At 42.2% G+C, this 21,157-nt stretch overlaps 1 protein-coding gene and 1 long non-coding RNA gene across 6 annotated transcripts in view; one reads left to right on the top strand and one right to left on the bottom strand.

Annotated features, from left to right (window-relative positions):
• LOC147022837 (E3 ubiquitin-protein ligase TRIM9-like) overlaps positions 1-21,157 on the top strand; it is a 132,704-nt gene that overhangs the window by 33,782 nt on the left and 77,765 nt on the right. The window lies entirely within an intron of this gene.
• The window catches only part of LOC147022838 (uncharacterized), a 31,053-nt gene continuing 20,259 nt past the window's right edge, over positions 10,364-21,157 (bottom strand). Inside the window, exons 2-3 of the long non-coding RNA XR_015059937.1 lie at positions 10,778-10,851; positions 10,364-10,678 (exon numbers count right to left, since the gene is read on the bottom strand). This is a non-coding gene — a long non-coding RNA (uncharacterized LOC147022838). The remainder of the gene's footprint in view (positions 10,679-10,777; positions 10,852-21,157) is intronic.

Below are 21,157 nucleotides of genomic sequence, written 5' to 3'. Positions count from 1 at the left end.
TCTATCGTCAGGGCAAGCGTAAAGCTTTCAACATGGTGCACAAGAAGCGGGACTACGACTTGCTGGATACCTTCACAAACAGTGGAAGCACCCATGACGAGGTGGAAAAAGCTGGGGAAGGCTTCATTCTTAAGCTTTATGGAGCCAGCAGTTTTGAATCTCTTGATGACTACCGTCACATCGCATACAAACGGGCAATCGGTCGCAGTTCCCTGAGTTCATCCTTTCAGCTAGAAAGTCTACCTCCAACTAGTGCTGCAGCAAAGCAACATTCATATCGCGCCTATCTTACCGTCCAGGAATGGATGGGTAACTCCTTATCTCCAACAGAATGGGGCTGGCGATTTCAGGACGGGACTCTTACCCCGGTAGAAACAGACATTGCTGTTGCACCCGACACTTTGCTGAACATGGTGGCATGTGGGTGTAAACCAGATGGTTGCAGAAGCATGACATGTAGCTGCAAGAAACTTGGGCTCTTTTGTACCTCAATGTGCAGTAAATGCAGTGGTCTCAATTGCAACAATACAGCACCAACTCTTATAGATGCTGACGATGATATTACCCCAACTTCAGAGGACATCAACATTGAAGATACAGCATCCGACGATGAAGACAATGACTGATGCAACTAGGTGTGTGCATGCGTAAGGTAAAGATTCATCTGAAACTTTTGAGGTTTGAATCTCTAGCATGATCTTGTTTTGAATGTCTTTGCCTCTTGAAACAGGCTAAAACAGCAGTGTGTTGATAAGTGGCGGACATTTTGAGCACCATTTGAATTTCAGAAAGAACTTCAGCGGTTTTATTGTTTCCTTTGTACTTCAAAGTATCTGAATGAGTTCCTTATTTCTCAAGACATAATATATTTAGAGATTTAAAGTGCATATTGAGGTAACTTAGTCACAGGGTCATGAGAAAAACAGGAAATTGCAACCATCTTTGGCGCCATTTTGGATTTTGGGACTAGTTCAAGTAGTTTTATTGGTATAGATATGCGTGTTTCAAATCTGCGAATAAGAATTTATCTAGATTCCTTGACTCCCATAACATATATAAAGACATTTTAGTGTGCTTTATTGGGTTACTTAGTTGCAGAGTTATGAGAAAACAACAACAGGAAAAGGGGAATTTCGGGCACCATTTTGAATTTCAGGATGAGCTCAAGTGTTTTTATTGGTAAATGCGTGTTTTTGAAAAATTCCCAATAAGTATATGATTCATTTCATTGAGTCGCAAAACATATATTAAGACATTTAAAGTGCGTGTTGAAGTACCTTGGTGTAAAACCAGAAACGGCAGCAATTTCAGACGCCATTTTGGATTTCTGAAAGAGCTTAAGCGGTTTTATTCGTTTTTGTGTGTTTCAAAATCTTCCGATATGTATTGTATTGAGTTCCTTACACTTCAAAACACATGTGTAGACATTTAAAATGTGTTATAGGTAAACCTACTTGCAAAGTTATGAGAAAAACAGGAAATGGCGGCCATTTTGGACGCCATTTTGGATTGCGGAAAACGCTCAAGGAGGATTCATGAGGACTTTTAGTATGTTATTTCACACACATTCCTGGACCTTTCCTGAAAAAATCAGCTTGTTACCAAAAATGTCCAGGTTAAACCCTAATGCTCTTGGACTAATGATGCCCTTTTCTCTTTCCACCGTTCAGGATATTCAGTGCCAAATTTCACTTTGCAATTCACCAAACCTCCTTGAATGGCCGTGTATGTGTCAAAAAACCCTGATATGTGGATTTGTGAGTGGAAACAGTGTGTGAGAGGTGACAGTTGATTTTTCTCCCCAGATAATACATTACATTTGATACATTACACACAAGGCATTATCTGAAAATAGACAAATACACATTTAGGAAAAATAGTCTTTACACAAAATTGCTTTGCAAAGAGATGGTGTTTTTATTCATAGTTTTTATTAGTATGTTTAATTATATCACATTAATTTTTCTGTGTAATGTAATAAAACATCATGAGTTTCCCAACCAGGATAGAACTTCAACACAAGGGGAGTACATTTTGGCCCATCAAAGCTTGCACTGTTATTACCAATTTATAGGTGTTCATCCATGTTCTTTTAAAATGTTGAGCATCAGGCAAGGAAGCAGCAAATACCATTTTTACAGTCTTTGTGTGAATTGGCTCAGGTTTGAGCCACCAACATCTCAAACTCAGAGCAGACACTCCAACCATTACACCACCGAGGCTGGTAAAACCATTACACCATATAATTAGAATGGTATTAGGTAGAGCACATACTTCTGCCAGGCTGAACAGTTTATGTTTTGTATCCAACTGATAGGCCAGATCTGCATCCGGACCATTCATCCTTGTCATACACCAAAAATCTAATCGGTTTGTTCTTGTCACCTGCCTAACTCATCCACCAAGTTTTGTCATCGTTCCACACTTTTGAAATATCATGCTATATATCGTTTTTGGCCTCATCTTTCAATTGCCAAGAAAAAAAAATCAGCGAGGATAATTTAAAAATTTCTCGGATCCGGAACCAGATCTTCATAAAAATCTAATCAATTCATCATTGTCACACACACACACAACCTGCCCACCAAGTTTGATCCAAATCCGTCCATGGCTTTTTAAGATATGCTGCTCACAGACAGACAGATAGTGGTGAAAACATAACCTCTATCCACCTTCGGTAACAGAGGTAATTATGTTTCTAAATCATTTACCTTTTCAAAACATTGATTTTGATACCCAACATGCTTAGGTTTCCTGATATTGAATAATTGACCAAATTACTCTTCCTAACCTTAAATTTGTTCAAATTTCAGTAAAACGTCAAAATGGGACTGTAGTGTTTGTCGTCTCAGTTTATTTTGGTACCAACCAAGATTAGGTTTATAGAAATTTGAAGTTTGATCTATTTTGACCGACTGGTTGACTCACTAGTTGATGTCCCCTGACCCTTAGAGTGGTCGTCTGTTTGTGTCACCTTCAGATTCGTGTTGTTCAGATCCAACCTAATTGGACCACATTGATTTTTCCCAAGTGTGGTAACAAACTCTGGCATCGTCACCCCCACTATGTTGTCTCTGTGGCTGCAGAACATAAGTCTGCTGCCACTCATTTTATTTTTTATTAGAGACAATTATATTTCATAAGTAAACAAGTCTGCTTGTAATTGTATAAATATCTAATGCAGGCTGGTTTATATGATCAATTGAAATGTTAATGAGTCATAAGTTTTCATTTAAAAAATATTTATTGTCTAAAACGATATTCATTTGAACGTGTGCTCTGTGCTTACTGAATGTGGTTTCCGAAGCAATGAGATTGTTCATCCAAATAAAATTTCACACGAGATCTATCGGTCATGGAACCGGGCGTAGTGGCGTGCGCCTGTAATCCGGCTACTCGGAGGCTTGGGTTCGAGAATCGCTTGAGGACGGGAGCTCTGCGCTGGGCCGCACTATGAGAGGGTGTAGGGCAGCCCGGAATCATGGCGAAACCAAATCCTTATCCCTGTGTCGTAAGAGGCGACCAGGGTTGCGTCAGGAAGGGCATCCGGCGTAAAACCTATGCCAAATTCAGCATGCGGATCCAAACGAATGATCCGCTGTGGCGACCCCTAACGCAAGCAGCTGAAAGACGAACAACATCTATCGGTCATGGCAACATGATGGGATTTTCTCAAAACCCTACCTCTAATGTGGTGGAATCTCCAGTATCCATTTCATTCCTACCTGACATGATAGCAGGCCATCTGTTTTTTAGGATGGAGTGTGCATGGTGCAGCATTTACACTGACACTGCACCAAAATGGTAGCTTGTGTTTTCCACTTCAAATCCTGTGGTTTCTTCTTTCAAACCACAGATGCTCAGAGGTCATCCTACCAAATGCAATATCCTGCTTTTTGATTACCATTTGTGTCGTGTGTCATAATGCCTTTGTCCATGAAATATACACAAGCATCTGCCAAGATTATTTTTGTATCCAAAAGCTGCAAGTAGTCAATTTCTACTATGGCACATCACTTGTCGTATTTTTCCCCTAAGTTAAATCGTGTTGCTTGTGGATGAGCAGCGGCTTTTTAGCTTGAAATTCATACTATCAGCAGCAAAATGAATGTTGACAGTCTACCTTTGCATTGGGATTTTCAAATATAGATCCCCACAAGGAATATCCTGCAAGAAGCAGTCTTAATCTTCAGCCTTCACCTCCGCTACTCTTGACTCTCATTACTTCTGCCACTGAAGGTGGGCAGAGATGATGTTTTCACCTCTGTCTGTCTGTCTCTTTGTCGGTCTGTGAGCAGGTTATCTCAAGAAGTTGTAGATGGTTTCTGTCGAAATTTAGTGGATAGGATCGGTGTGTGACGAGGCCGAATCGATTCGATTTTGGTTAAGATCAAGATCCGGATCCGAGAATTTTAAAAGTGATTCTTCATCATTGAGAGATAGGGCCAAAAACAAAAAAAACAGCACAGTATCCCAAAAAGCTGTGGACAGATTCGGATGAAACTTGGTGAACAGATTGGGTGTGTGACAAGGACCAATTGATTTGATTTTGGTGAGCATCTGGATCTGGCCTATCTGTGGGGTACAAAATGTAACATGTTCAACCTGGCGGACTGAGTGCAGTTGTAGTTTCTGTTTTAATGGAGTCATCAACAAGGCAATAAAGCTTTAAAGCATGCAAGGCATTTGCTTCGGCCAGCATATTGTTTGTCTCTGATATAAATTGCATGATGGGTAATTTTAGCAAATCCTTCTTTTGCATAACAAAATCCTTCCACTAAAGTAGAACAAATTCTCAACCCAATTGAGTTTTACAATCTTGTCATCCATAAAATAGCATTTTTGGATTGTGACTAACAGGCCATCACAATTACGCTTGTCTTCAATGCTCCTTGATAATGACCAGATTGTGATGGGAAGATTGCTACCGTCACTTTCTTCTCCTTACATGTTTTTCCCCTTTAGAGTTTGGCAGTTGATATGAAATGTGCTCTTGGTCTTGGCTCAAGTCTTTTACGAACTGGCTTGCCATGCCATCCAACTGAAGCTGGTAGAAATTTGTAATTCATCAGCATGCCGGTGATAACTTGTCTATCCTTTGTCGAAAGACAAAAAAAAAAACGTGGCCCTCTTTAACACTCACCAACTAATGCTAGCAAAATGGACACCCAGCTTAACACCTGTCTGAGGGACGGCACATTTTGTGATGCATTGCCCTGCCTCTGAAGCAGAAATCTGACAGTTTAGGGTCGGCTCAGAATCGAACCCAGAAATGACTGCTCAAAGGTGAGTCACTACCTGTGCATCATACTGTTGGGCTGTGATTGACTCATCATCGTTTCATTGCAAGTACAAGAAGCTACATGCAATGCTAAAGTTGGAGGGAAGTTGAGCTGGGTTTTGCAATCCCACAAGAATCAAATTTTCTTAAAATATCGAAGACTGATGGATGTTTTAGGAATCTGATCACATGGAAGATGAGGAACGTTCTCAAACATTTGGACCTGTAATGATGAAAACAAATGACATTTGAAACACCGTATTTGAGATATGAAAATGGGGTCATAGGTTGATGCTTGGATGAGAATGTTTTCATCATTTAAGGGCAGTACATTAATGATTTTTCTCGCCTGTGTTCTGCCTTCGGGCAGAACACCAGAATGTGAATGTGAATTATTTATGAACGTCATTTAATTCTTTACATTGTTGTCATTTTTAATTTTTTGATCCATGCATTAGTTATGTTTAATGGAGTAAGTTATCATTCATCTTTTTCAAATTATGTGGAAGTCAAACTACATCTCATACCAACTGCTGGGCAGCAATGCAAGCAAATTACTACTATATATTTAATGGCCTCAATTTTACTCACGGTTAAAGAGGCTGGTTTGGGACCTTTGGGTCATGAGTTCTCTCTCGGTTGTCGGTTGTCGGCTTAAAACTCGGTTGTCGAAATTCTGGGGAAAATCGAATGTTTTGGAGACTTTTTAAGATTGTATAAAAAATATTTCACTTGACGCGTCACGGGTCGTCACGTGATGCAGTGTGCTCGAGCAGACGCGCCATTGAGTCACGTTAAGGTTTTCCGTGTGCGCGCTGACGGTGTTTTCGATAAAGATGGTGTTTAAAAGTCATTTTTTATCCCAATAAAGGTTATCGTCGCATGCCTGATTTGGTGAGCTGTCGGATTATGTAAAGATTGTTGGTAGATGGCCGAATATTACGGGTTTGTGACTTTGATAAAATAATAACCTCTCCGACTCTCTGGAAAATCCTCTATTTCTCTTTGCCGATGACTCCACCCTCTGCCGTACCATCTGTCATCCCTCAGACCGGCAAGCAGCAGCTTCTTCGCTCACTGCAGATCTGGATAAAATCACAAACTGGTCCAACAAGTGGAACATGTCTTTCAATCCAGACAAATCTCACACTCTCACTATGTCTCTCCGAAAGGACCGTTTAGAACCCCCCCCCCGCCCCATCCACTTTCTCAACAATCCTCTGGAAGAAGTCTTTTCTTTCAAGCTTCTGGGTCTCACTATCTGCCATGACCTTTCCTGGGAAAGTCACATTTCCAACTTCGCCTCAAAAGCCAGTCGCCGACTGGGAATCCTCCGTCGTGCAAAGTCCTTCCTCGGCCCTCTTGAGCTCCTGACCACTTACAAAGCTTTTGTCCATAGCCTGATGGAGTACTGCTCTCCCCTCTGGGCTGGTGCTCCTGCCTCCCACCTTTGTCGGCTTCACACTGTCGAAACCAGGGCATTTAAGATCATCGGCATCTCCCGCAATGAAGCTGAGTCTTTGGGCCTCTCACTCAATCACCGCAGGTTGTTCGGTGGTCTTTCTGTCTTCTACCGACTCCTCTCCAGCCTTGCCCCCCTGCTCTCTCTGCGATTTGTCCCCACCACATTTCCACAGGGCGCTCAAGGTCTGCCAACAACCCCCTTCTGGTAAAACTACCAAAATCACGAATCACTGCTCATCTTCACACTTTCATTCCTCTTTTTTTCCCGCCTTTGGAATAAACTTCCTCACTCTATTCTTTCCCATTCTTCCCTCCAGGCTTTCAAAACAGCTGTTCACCACCACCTCTTATCTTCCCCCATCCAAATCCTCGATCTTTTCCACCCCCGATAATTCACCCAAGCCTTCAATTCCCCTGCTTTCCTTCCTGAAAGTCCCTGTAATGTCCATCTTCTCTTCGCCATGTTCCCCATCCCATCCCCATCCCTCTCCCTTCCACAGTTCACCTAATGTGTCTGTTCCCCACTGTTTTGTCCCTTCCACTCCCGCCCCTCTTGTCTCATGCCCCCTTGCTGTGAGTTGTGTGTTAGCTCTCATACGAGCCTCGACAAGGTATACAAAAAAAAACAAAAAACACAATCCTTGACAATTTGGAATCCGTGTCGTCGGCTATGACCCTTTTGCTTCTGGTTTTTGCATGGAGAATGATGCATGCTGGAAGATAAAGGCATCGTCGGACACATGAAAGACCCAAATATCAGACATGGTGTATATTTCCTCCACTGATTTTAATAAAGATATATTCCGCATCATCAAAAAATAATTTTTAATCGTGATTTACATTATTTGATTGCTGATCCCGAATCCAGGCCGAAGTCACCGGAAATTGCGTCAAAATCATCAGCTGTGCGGCGCTTACATGTACCACAGTCTAGTTGGCAAGTATACAGTTGTGAACAAGTTATAGGTAAAGTCAAAAGCGAATGTAAGAAGAATTCTACGTACGCTTCTAGGCTTTGCCTATTCCATATTTGTTCGGGTTTGGGTTAGTACGAGCAGACACCATGCCTTTGAAACAAAAAAAATACATTTTTATCCCCCACCGCGTGGCGGAAGGGGGATATTGTTGTCACCCGGGTCGTCCGTCCGGCTGTCCGTCCGTCCGGCTGGCTGGGCGTCAACATTTATAGCTGTGAGTGTGATAACTCATAAACTGTTTGCCATATCGATTTGAAATTTGGGTCACACATGTACCACCTGAAAAGGAAGAACCCTATTGATTTTGGGCGTGGCTGGATCCAAGATGGCCGACTCGTGCGGCCATCTTGAAAATAATGTTTTTTCTAATAAATGGAAAACCGCTTATCTGATTTCAATTATTTTTGGTTACTACGTTCCTCACCCCTGGGGAACTTTTTCCAACATGGTTTCGGCCCGCTCAGACATCCAATATGGCCACCAGGCAGCCATGTTGAAAAAAACGACGTTATCGCGATATAGGCTCTAATTTTTTTCTTAATGGTGTCTTGTTTCCAATTCTCCTCCCTCATTATCTGGAATATGTATGACCTTTTTCAATGGCAGGGGATTACCCATCTCTGATGGGTATGTTTATCATCTTTTCTATTCACCAATCTGGCTTTTCTGGTCTTATAAATTGCAAGCTTCGCAATTCCAAATAAAAAATTCAAAAGCAAAATTACAGATTTGTTGCCATTGTTGAAAGCGAGCCCATAAACAAAGATTGGAAAAGAAAAAACAATTTAAAATTTTCCAAAAAATACAACTCATATACACAAACAGAGGTGACAATCTCTTGCACTCAATAAATGCATGATACAAATTTTCGATATTCTTACAAAAAGGACATATATTAGAAAGAGTGATTAAACTTCTGTAGTAAAACCTGCGTAGCCAGGGCCTAATGGACCAGTCTCCAATTTAGGTCTCCTGTGCAACCAACAGTCAGAGATCTATACATCACCTCCCAATTAGGAGAAAGGAAAGCTCCTGCAGATAAAGTCTCTTTCCAATGGTTTCTTAAGGGTGCCGTAGAGCCCGGTAAAATCACTTCCAGACAAATGCCAAATGTTGTTGTTTTTTTCCATGACGTGGAACACACCGGACTCATCACTGCTTGAAGAGAACACGTCATGGTGTTTTGGGAAGTGATTGAAAGTTCAGGACAGCTTAGGTGAAAATCTACTTCTTTGTTTACTCCATTCCACCCAATATTTAAATGTAAAAAAGTCTGGGTTACTATTCTCATGACCTTACCAACTCACCATTCTAATTGAATGCAATCCAATTTTTTTAGAAACCGAGATAGCAAGTAACCATCGCTTCAAGGAAGGCTGCATAAGATGTTGCACTTTATTTATTCCACTCTTTGCAAAGTATTCAATGAAGGATTGGCTGGTAGACATTCCAGAAAATTATGAATTTTGGAATCATGGCTCATGCACAAACTTCCTGGCATCATTGGAGATCTCTCATCGCTGGACTCCGAGAGCTTGCCAGGCATTCAGAAGAGATTGATGAAACTCAAGGCAGCGTTCTTGGCCCTGTTCTTTTTCTGGTTTTCATCAATGATCCCTCCGACTCTCTGGAAAATCCTCTTTATCTCTTTACTGATGACCACCCTCTGCCATACCATCTGTCATCCCTCAGACCGGCAAGCCGTAACTTCTTCGCTCTCTGCAGTTTTGGATAAAATCACAAATTGCTCCAACACGTGGAACATGTCTTTCAATCCTGACAAATTTCACACTCTCACCATATCTCCCCGAAAGGACCATTTAGAACCCCCGCCCCCATCTATTTTCTCAACAATCCTCTGGAAGAATTCCTTTCATCAAAGCTTCTGGGTCTCACTATCTGCCATGATCTTTACTGGGAAAGCCACATTTCCAACCTGGCCTCCAAAGCCAGTCGCCGACTGGGAATCCTCCGTCGTGCAAAGTCCTTCCTCGGCCCAACTGAGCTCCTGACCACTTACAAATCTTTCGTCCACAGCCTGATGGAGTACAGCTCTCCCCTTTGAGCTTGTGCTCCTTCCTCTCACCTTTCTGGGCTTCACGCTGTGGAAACCAAGGCATTTTAGGATCATTGGTTTCTCCCACGATGAGGCTGAGTCTTTGGGGCCTCTCACTTTCTCACCGCAGGCAGTTCCAAGGTCTTTCTGTCTTCTACCATCTCCGCTCCTGTCTCGCCTCCATCCCCCCCCCTGCTCTGTCTGCAATATGTCCCCACCATATTTCTGCAGGGTGCTCAAGGTTCGTCAACAACCCCCTTCTGATAAAACAACCAAAATCACGAATCACTGCTCACCTTCACTCTTTCATTCCGATTTATTCCCGCCTTTGGAATAAACTCCCTCACTCTATTCATTCCCATTCTTCCCTCCAGGCCTTCAAAACAGCTGTTCACCACCACCTCTTATCATCCCCATCCAAATCCTCAATCTTTTCTACCCCCGATAATCCACCCAAGCCCACCTCCTTCAAATTCCCTGCTTTCCTTCCTGAAAGTCCCTGTAATGTGCATCTTCCATTCCCCATGTTCCCCGTCCCATCCCTCTCCCTTCCACAGATCCCCAAATGTCTCTGTTCCCCACTGTTTTGTCCTTCCCACTCCCTCCCCTCCTGTCTCATCCCCCCCCCCCTTGATGTGCGTTGTGTGTTAGCTCTCATACGAGCCTCAACAAGGTATACAAAATAAATAAATAAATAAATAAACATCGCAGATCATCCGCCACATTTCCTGCTCACTTGTCCATGCATCACATGGTACATCATTCGCGGTCCGTGCAAACATTATAACTTTCTTTTAAAACGTCTGTTTTTCACCAGATTTGCTTTGATTACCTGGAGAGCACCTTGTAAAACCTCCAAAAACAGACACCAATCTGGCAGATGCCATGGATCAGCAGTCCCTATGGGGGACAGGGTGCGAGATCAAGCAGTGAATGCATTAAACCATATAGTGTTCCTTTTAAGGTTCATCTCAGTTATTTGAAATTTAATGCATTTACCTTGTGAAAAAGGCGTTTTTGGTCAGACCTTCACACAATGTGTTGCATTCGAGTCTGAATCTGTGTCAGCAACTCTAAAAAAAAGTGGAAATAGAAATCAAATCGGAGTTAAGCAATGCCATGAGGCCCCCTAGAATATTCGAGAAGCCTCACATTCTCCAAACAAAAATCTCTGTATGACCTAAATTCATCAAATTTCAACAGATTTTCATGGAAATTGTTTTAATCGAGTCTGAACCAACATTTGCAAATACCAAAAGTAAAAACAAATCAAAAAAACTTAAAACAAAGTCGTGAAGCCACTTCGTAGCATATAGAACCTCCTCAGCTCATGTTGCTTTCTATATAAATCCACAATATGATGTAAAAATGTTTAAAAAAAAACACCTACTTTTCACAAATCTTGCTGCAATCGAGTGTTAAGCGACCTTAGCAAGTGTGGAAAGTGAAAACAAATTGAATTAAAGTTCAAATAAATGCGAGGCCACTCAAAGCAAAACCAGCTACATCGTACATTCTCAAGAGAAAATCCTTTCCCACATTGTAAAACACGATGTTTAAACATCCATGTACAGTCCTCATATAATCTAACAGCTTATAACATTAAGCATGTGTTGAAATGCGTAAGTTCCGTGAAAAAAAAATCATTTAGACGTCTTTATGAGAAGAAAACCAGCCCGGTCTTGCACCAATCCGAGGTCCGACCTGCGGTGCCATCAGATCGGCCCAGACTTAAACATGAATATCTCGACCATTACAAATACAGCTATTCATAGGTATGAAAATCAGGCATTTGATGATATCAATCATGAAAGTGAAAAAAAACGTTTTGAGGGCTTTATCGTAAAGAAATCGTTGCAGCCTGTTCCAAGTAAAGGTGTGGTTGAGCAGGCCAAAAAAAGTGGCAGCTTCAGACCCCAGTTCGGTAACCCAGGATATGCCTTAAGACCCCAGAGAGGAGGTGGCTGAGGATCACCTGATAAAGGATATAATTAAAATAGGACTTTAATTATCTTCAAAAGGAGTGTTTTAATTAACCCAAACGCCCAATTTTCAGTCATGCACTTCCTTGGAGTTCCCTTAGAATGCATGCAAAGTTTCAGGCTGCTTGGGTTCATGGTTTTAGAGTTATGGAGGAGACACACACACACACACACACACACACACACACACACACACACACACACACACACACACACACCGACATTTATTAGTATAGATTATCTTGTCGGGTCTGCAGGGGGTGAAATTTGGCCCAAGTCTTTAAAGAACTTGCTGTTCAGGCTTGAGTTTGACTGAAAGGGAATTTTATGGGAATTTTAAAAACAATTTGTGCAGGCTGCCTGTGGCTGGAGGCTGTTCTGTCTCACTCTTCCATCCACGGCTTCAAGCAAGCACTACACCACTATCTCTTGTCATCCCCAATTCTGACCCATGATCTTTATTGCCCCCATGAACCTTTCCTAACTCAACCATTTTATTTGTGAGTTTAGGTTTCCTCCTTCCTCCCTCTCCTCTTCCTGTTCGTTCATTCCCTTGATGTTTGTTTGTCCCACTGTGAGTTCTACCTTGCACTGTATGAGGCTCGCTCCTTTAAAATAATTTGTCCACACTTTGCTAAAGATACTGTAGAATCTTTTACATTCATTAACTCATGCCAGCAGTTGATACATCCATAATGAGCATTCATCAAAGGGGGGCAGCACACTATGCGATGCATCACCCTGCCTGTGAAGCACCAATATGACAGTTTATAGTTAGGTAGGGAATCAAACCCAGACGAGACAGCCGGAAGGTAAGTGTGCTTGCTCTGCACCAGTCAGACTTGTGTAATCGTATAACTATATTTTACATGCCCTGATTGTGCATCGTTATTTAATTATATGAGATAATCTCACTCATCTCTCTCGACGCTGTTCTTATCGCTGTTTTTGTAATACATTCCTCATCCTCCGTGAGATTGTCTTTTTGTCTATCCTGCCTGCCTTATCAGTGCTTGGTTTGTCACCATCATTCATCATGTTGTGGAAAGTCACACTAAGGTCATTCATAGCTTCAGATGTACATCACATGACTCTTTGGTAAGTTTGGAGTCACAATGTAAGCTGCCCAATAAAATGAACCACAGCTTTGTTAAAACCATGTTCTTATGGACTATTGAACACTAAACCCTTGGATATTGTGTTCAAAGGTGGCAGTTCATTTGTGGGAAGTTCAAGTGCATGTTCTGTCAGAGTAAGATCTGGAACGATGTTAAATGGAGAATGTGGATGCTTCCCCTGTATGTTGAGTGAGGCAGGTTTATTCCACTGCCTCTTTCCAAAACTTTGGGTAATTATGGTTCATCTCCTTTGTCTTAAAGCTGGAATGACATCACAAAATGAAATTGTCACAGGACAATATTTGGTTGGCAATTCTGTGCATATCTACTTGCCACAAACATTGGCGCCACCACCCAGGAGGAAATAGTGCTCATTATAGCCACGAAAAGAAAAATGGAAATTGGTTAAAGGGGAGCTGAGCTTGGCTGTTTTACTTGGCAGCTTCATTAGCAATGCCTCCCTTGGTGGTTAAAACATCACTGAACCAGGTAATTGTTGTGGCTGAAGCTTTTATCGCATCAATGTTTTTCCCTGTGTATCCTAATCCAGTAGCCTGGTGTTGGCTTAACAGTTAAGGTGGCTGGTTTAATATCTTAGGGTCCTCGATTTGAGTCTCTGTTGTTCTGTCATGAAATAACACCAGATGGGTTGACTCGGGCTGTCATCCTTCCAAGGTCGGCAAAATGAGTACCAGCTTACTGAGGGTAATAAGCCATTCGAGTATCCTGCATCGGAGTGGTGACCAGTCCAGAACTGTACTCCTTAGCCAAATGCAACTACCTCTGCAACCCTTTGTGCCTCAAAGCATGAAAGGAATGGTTATTATTAACCTAATCCAGTACATGTATCAACAATTCTGTGCATGAGGGACCTTCTGTTTGTTATGTAGTCATGGAGGGAGGGTGGTGAGATTTTCAAAATCAAGAAAAGGAAGTGAATGGTACATGATGGAAGGGAAAAAAACAGAACATACAAGGTGGTCACAAAGTGGAGGATCATTTTGATAACAACCAGTTATATTTGTCTGCATGATCATTGCTGTTATCCAAACACAATTGAATGTCTTCTTTCATAACTCGCACTTGCTTGCCTTCTTTCATGACTTCCTGCATAGTGCTTCTGGTGACGCCCAGTTCTGCCAGGGCATATGCATGCATAAATTTCAATGCATCGACTGGCACTGATAGGGAAGGCCAGAATCACACAGAATGGAACTGTGAACCAGAATTACACTACATTCCTTTACTTTGCAAGAAGTAGTGGACTGAGGGTGGCTGGTTCATGGTTTCAGTTCGCACAGCCTCATCGCTGGACTTGGTATTCCAATGCAGGTGGTGTGGCAAAGTAGATTGACCATGTGCTCGTTGATGGTCGCTAGAGGATGATTCAGTACGGTAGGTCTAACGGAGTGCCCAGTTCCTCGATACCGACCACAGGCTTGTTGTGGCATCTCTGAAGTTGCAGCTTAAATCTAGGAGAATGGTACCATCCCAGCATCGGCTGGATGTTGACAAGCTCAGTGATAAGAGCATAGCTGAGGAGTTTGTGAACAGGCTGAGTGGGGATTTGGGAGGGTCTGGGGTGTTTTGAGGAATCCTGAAGAGTTGTTGAGTGCCTTCCAGACTACCATCCTTAATGTTGCCAGCAGATGTCTTGGAACCCACTGTCAGGCGAAGAGGAACTTTGTCTCCCAAGCCACTCTGAATACCATTGATCAGAGTCACAGGGCCAGGCTTAATGACAGAGCTTAGCTTTTCAGGGAGGTGAGTTGTAAAACTGTACGTTTGGAGGATCCTCGGTTTTCGTGGGGTGCCACCAAAGTTGATTGATCTGATTTCTGAACTATACTCTGGTACAGAGACTGCTGTGAAGTGTGGTGTTTTCATCTCTGACTAATTTAAATTTGCTACTGGAGTTCATCAGGGGTGTGTATTGGCCCCCACACAATTAAACACTTGCATGGACTGGAATCTGGGGGAAGATGTTTGAGAGATCAAGCTGCGGTACATCACTTAGGAATGTCAAGATCTCTTGGGAATGTCAATGTCAAGATCAAGAAATGTCCATGATCAAGATCCTTGATTTTGTAATTGATGCAGTCATCCTTGTGGAAACACTGGATGTCCTTGTGGGGGCCCTTGAGGCACTCCGTGAGCATTAGCTGTGGCTGTATGGGCATGTGGCTCGATTTCCTGATGCCTAGGGTCAATAATTTTGGTATCTAACCTCGGGTTTTAAGGGTCAAGCAATTCATTTGTGCCATTGGATTTATGATTTGTTCGATCGAATCCGTAAATCCAATATGGCGGCCGACATTCATGAATGAAGGCACCTCCCAATAACTCCCATGTGATTTCACCTGTAAGTCAGTTTTCGGGCCAAAGAATGCAAATATCTTTTTTTTTTTAGAGTAAATTCTATTGACATGTTTCAGAATAATGTATTTCAGAGAGTACACTGAATAATTCAGTGAAAATTATAATACATACGAAATGCGATATTAAAAAAAAGTAACTCACTTTCACCATCTCGGTTTAGTCCTCAAAACTGTCCTCTCGTTCCTCTGAAAGCTGGTTGTGCGAATTCTCACAGGATATAAGTTGGCATGATCCATATGCATGGAACATGGAAGCCCATATATTTTGCAACTGCAACAGGGGGTATTGCAACCAGTTGCACAATTGCAATGTACCATTTCCAATAGAGTGTCAGGTGCAGCATTCATATCAGACACTATGGGTATAAGTTGATTGTCTTCAAGTCTCCAACCCCAGTTCAAAGGATCAATATCACTTTCCATCCCCATCCATGTCATGGGCTGAAAGTACAGCCTGAGACAATGCAATTTGGTGGAAGACTCAGTTGGTGGAAGACGTTCAGGCATAGCAAATTATTTTGCAGAGATGACTTTCTTCGTACGTTTATCATGACGCAATGCTGCCAGAGAATATGTACTTTTCCCACCAAATATAACAGCCATCCAACACCATAAACACAGGACGTTGCATCACATCCTGTGAAAGCATGAATAAATAACAATTGTGTACACAACTCACTGCCAAGAACACACTTTATGCAATTGATGTTGTACACTTTTGGAATGCCTCTTGACTGACTGTCACCAAAAAGCTTAAATACAGTGGAACTATCTCCTTCAAGTGACTACTCTGCAGTGCAGCACTGACGATCTCGGTAGCTTTCCAGTGCAGAGGTTGATCCAATGTTATTACTGGAGGGACATGGTGTCTGCTGGCCACGTTGCTGAGGAACTCCAACGTGGACAGAATGCAACTTTTGTCACTGGGATGCATATCGATCATGGGCAAATACAGAATTGAGGATTGGCCATGATGCGTATACCCCTGATGAATAATATACATCATCCCCTGCCAATTTGGAGCTGGCTGTTTGAAATGGAATGAAAGTTCTCATAAGATATCAGCCCTCATGTCACAGTTTTGGAGACTGGGAAGTTTTTGCAACTTGATGTTTCGAAAAGCATGGGTGGCGAAGCGGTACTCTATGGTATCAGCTTTGGACATCTCTACAATGTTCAGTTCAGAAATGTTTTGCCTTTTGACAAGATGCATCATCTTCTTCCTGGGGTCAATGCAGCTATCATGCCCATCCCGTGAAATGTTCCTTTACCGTCGATGGTAAGAATATTGTGATCTACATTGTCACCAGAAAAAAACAATGACAAGTCCAATGCATCTATGTCTTCAACTAACAAATCTGGTGTGACACAGTTTGTGGCATTCTTTTCAAATCGGAACACTTCACCAAATGACGAGCCATACCCCATCTCATGAAGAGTGCCCACAAAGAACTTGGACGAATACAGATGATGCACCTGCACTGTTTGACCAATCTGTTATGGTGCGATGACATCCCATGGTCTTACTGCTTGTACTATGGCTTGTCCAATACTAGTTACTTTGTTTTGTGTGCTTTTCCACACAAACAGATACTTCAACATGTTTCGTAGTGTCTCTGGAAGGAAGCCCAGTGCAGAGTCGAGTTTTAGATCATCAGCTTTTAGGTAGTAATCAGTAACAAATGGTACATTTGATTTGATATCGCTCCTGATCAGCCTTGCTGCCGTCTCAATTATAGCTCTCTTTTTGCACTAATTCATCACCTTCTCATTGCGCATTTATGTAGTAAGACCGAAGTATGTGTGATGTTTTCTCTTTAAGTATCACTATGTCGTTTAAGCCATTTTCCTCTGCGATATAGATGGAGTCCCCATATTGTTCCTTTAGTTTCTTCTTTAGATAGTGATGGCCATAAGGAAATGAATCTTCATGATTCAAAAACTCCTTAATTTTGTCTGGAAGGTATGAAGTCATCAACTGTTCCTCATCTTTCATCTCTAGATATGCATGCACACATCTTGAAGAATGTCTGCTCTTGATCAGCATCTTTAGGCCATCCAGATTTTCTGTATTTTGCCCTGAAAGTGTTGCGGTGCACCATGCCCATTGCCCATTGTGGAAATTTACACTGCATTTATGGTGGTATACAAGCCTGGTGTTGGCTTAGTGGTTAGGGTGGTGACTTGGGATCCCAGTGTCCTGAGTTCAAGCCCCGTTGGCTGCTGAATTAACACCAGGGGGTTGACTCAGCCTGTCATCCTTACGAGGTCGGCGAAATGAGTGCCAGTGTACTGGTCCCGGTGTATGCCCCGGTTAGAATAGGTGTACCATATCCCTGTGTGTCGTAAGAGGCGATCAGGGTTGGCGTCAGGAAGGGCATCCGGCCATAAAACATTGCCTCAAGAAAAAGCCAAACCCCTGCACAGCAGGGAAAAATGGCTGTAAAAACGGTCGTATATTTATGGTGGTATATGCAGTCAGCAGCATGAAGATCTCCACCACAGTACTCAATCCGCCCTTTCACAGTAAATGAACAATCATCAGAATGACTTCTACAGCACTCCAGGATGGTCCTGGCAAAGGAGTCTGTCTTGACGTAGCTGTAGTCCGAACCTTCAAGGGCAACCTGGGTCCCACAGAAAAGGCAATCAGACTTGCTGTTGAAAGGCCCAGTAGACACACGTGCACTTCTCTTCAGTAAGAGTATGGAGGAACCCCTTTTCTTCTGTTGATTCTCAATGTCATGTTGATTTATGTACCGTTTATGACAGTCCAAGATTTACTTTACAGCCAGCCATCACAACAATGCTATCATCTCTCATAACACTTGCTGCATTGATGCCATCAGCACCCTTCTAACGAACTTTTACGCCATCTCCATCTTCAATCGTTTCTTTGCAGATCGGGCAACGTTCATGGGATAAGCTTGAAACACTCATGTTCCAAACCTCAAACAGAAATAAAAACATTCAATATTCATGAAAATAATGCTGAAAGAAGGTCAAAATATGTAATATTTAAGAAAGAAAACAATGAAGCAAAAAACCACTGTCCTATATTAAATTATGTGAGAGTGTTGGCTGCCATCTTAGATTTACAGATTCGATGGACCAATTCATAAATTCATTGGCACCAATTAATTCCTTGACCCTTAAAACCCAAGGTTAAATCCCCAAAATATTGTTCTACACCGAATAATAAGGAAGTTACAGCCGCCTTCTTGATTTTCAAGGTCAGCAGTGGCCATCTTGGAACTGACCTAGTTTTAACCCACTTCCGGTGGTCAGATTTTGTAGACTTTTTTTCTGTCATTTAAAACACCCAGTAGGTGAGAAAAGCACTGAACAACCTTTTGTTCGAATTTGTTGAGGGTTGGGTGTTTTTTCCATACATTGACCTGCCTATATGGACTTTGATTACATAGCCTGAAAAATAAAGAATAAAAATACATTATTATTCTTTCACATAAAAGAATGTAATGATTTTATCATCCTTGACAAAGAAGAACTAAAAAGAATATTCAAAATATACTGATCCACCACTTTATGGCCACTCTGTCGAGTCTGAGGGGAGGGAGAAGAGAAGAAACTGGAAAGGAATTTGGGACAAAATGGGTGTAAAATGAAATTGGGAGTCCGACATCAAAAGCTGTTTTGCAAATATCAAGTGAGGTGCAAAGCGCCCCTCCCTTTATATGGGACGGTTTCTGTGTATGCAAATTTCAGAAGTAAATCCAAATTTCAGCAACGTCCATGTCTGCATTCTTGAGTTTTTCAGGAAACCCTTGAAATTCATGTTGGTGTCTGTCCGTCCTTCTGCCTGAAGTGTGTTGGCGCTCGTATCTCAAAGGCTATTCATTGAAACGAGCTGAAATTTGGAATATACATCAGACAATATGTCTAATTAATGACTTTTGAAACAAATTCCACATAAGTGCCATAGTTTTTTTTTTCTTTTTTGCTCATATTCTACGATCCACATGCCTGGTGTTGGCGCAGTGGTTAGGGCAGCGGCTTGGGATCCAAAAGGTCCTGAGTTCAAGCCCCGTTGGGCCACTGAATTAATACACCAGGGGGTTGACTCAGCCTGTCATCCTTCCGAGGTCGGCCAAATGAGTACCAGTATACTGGGCCGGTGTATACCCCGGTTAAAATAGGTGTACCATATCCCTGTGTCGTAAGAGGCGACCAGGGTTGCGTCAGGAAGGGCATCCGGAGTAAAACATGTGCCAAATCACTATGCAGATTATACGGATGATCCGCTGTGGCGACCCCTAATGGGAGCAGCCGAAAGAAGAAGAGAAGAAGAAGAAGATTCTCCGATCCACACGCATCATCCACATCAAAAAATTCATGCAATTCTGCTTGGTTTACACTGGAGGGCAGCACTATCTATCATTTATGGATATGCATTATAAGATCAATTTATTTGTGCAAGTATCAAATCAATCATCTGCAATTGTACATACTCATTCAGACCCCAGCGATTGTTTCAGAGGAGAAGCCTTAAGACCCCATAGAGAGTGGTGACCGAGGATGCTCCTGAAAAAGGATATAATTAAATAAGGCCGTAAATTATTTTAAAAAGGGGTGTTTTAATTAACCCAAACACCCAATTATCAGTCGTGCACTTCCTTGGAGTTTTCTTTGTGTGCATGCAAAGTTTCTGCCTGCGAGGTTTTATGGTTTTGGAGTTATGGAGGAGATACACACACACACACACACACACACACACACACACACACACACACACACACACACACACACACACACACACACACACACACACACACACACACACACACACTGACATTTATTTGTATAGATTTGCACAATTTCCAAATGATCGAGATTACCTTAAACCGAAGCGAAACCACTAAGTCTTGCTTGTTATGAACTCAGACTGCTGTCCCACAACGTTGCTCATCGTGAACTGAGCAGGCTGCCAGCACGCTACTTACTGCCTTTTTACAAAAGCCTCAGAATGCAAAGTGTCAAGCACTGCAAGCCTCACAAAGCACGAGTTTATGTGCCTTGCTTCTGTGAGCATGCACTAGGACTTGTGGCTTTGTATTTCAGTGTCGGGCAGACTTCCATTCTCCTCATTACATCACCCAAAACCACCCCCTCAAAACGTCGATTTTTATTCCCCATCCCAGATGATTGTGATCTTCACTTGTCGGTGCTATTCGACAACCTACATCCCAGCAATGATGTGATATGTCGGGCAAAGTGCCCTTTTTTCTAAACGAGTCCATCGAGAGCTGCCATTTTGTCGCAATGTCCAGCTGGCATGTGGGCTGTAGAAGTGATGCATAGCCTTGGGCCCAAAAAGCACTTATAATTATCCGTGTTGATGTGTTTTATCTCATTGCCATCCTAGGTTTTATATCTCTTTTGTTCTTCCCCTTTCTTGGTGAAAAAAATTATATTGCTGCTTTTACATTCTCCACTACTTACACAACACTTCATCACTCCACCGTCCGTCAAGGTGGGCAACAATATAGGTCACTGCGAAACAAAATGTACAACAGCAAATCATGTTGACCTTTGTCGTGAAATATTTTGCTGCTTTGAATATTATATCCGGGAGATGGTTGTTGGAATATTTTCAAATTGGTTTGGTGGAAGGTTGTTGGAAAATACTAAAAATTGAATAGATATTTGCCAGTAATGCTGCCGACCGGGCTTTTACGAGACTCGGCAGTGTAATGGTCAGAGCGTCCGCTCTGAGTCTGTGAAGATGGTGGTTTGAATCCCATATGAGTCATACCAAAGTCTTTTATAAATTGTACATGCTGCTTCCTTGCCCAAGGCTCAGCATTTAATAGGATAAAGCCTGGACAAACTACCATAGGTTGTCAATAGTGCAGGCTTTGATTGGCCTGATGGGCTCCTGTT

This window comes from Eptatretus burgeri, chromosome 7, assembly GCF_056783735.1.
Source record: "Eptatretus burgeri isolate ZD-2024b chromosome 7, Ebu_testis_v1, whole genome shotgun sequence".
NCBI classification, from domain to species: Eukaryota; Metazoa; Chordata; class Myxini; order Myxiniformes; family Myxinidae; genus Eptatretus; species Eptatretus burgeri.
The sequence above is the reverse complement of the archived record's forward strand: the minus strand, read 5'-3'. Positions and strand labels throughout refer to the sequence as shown.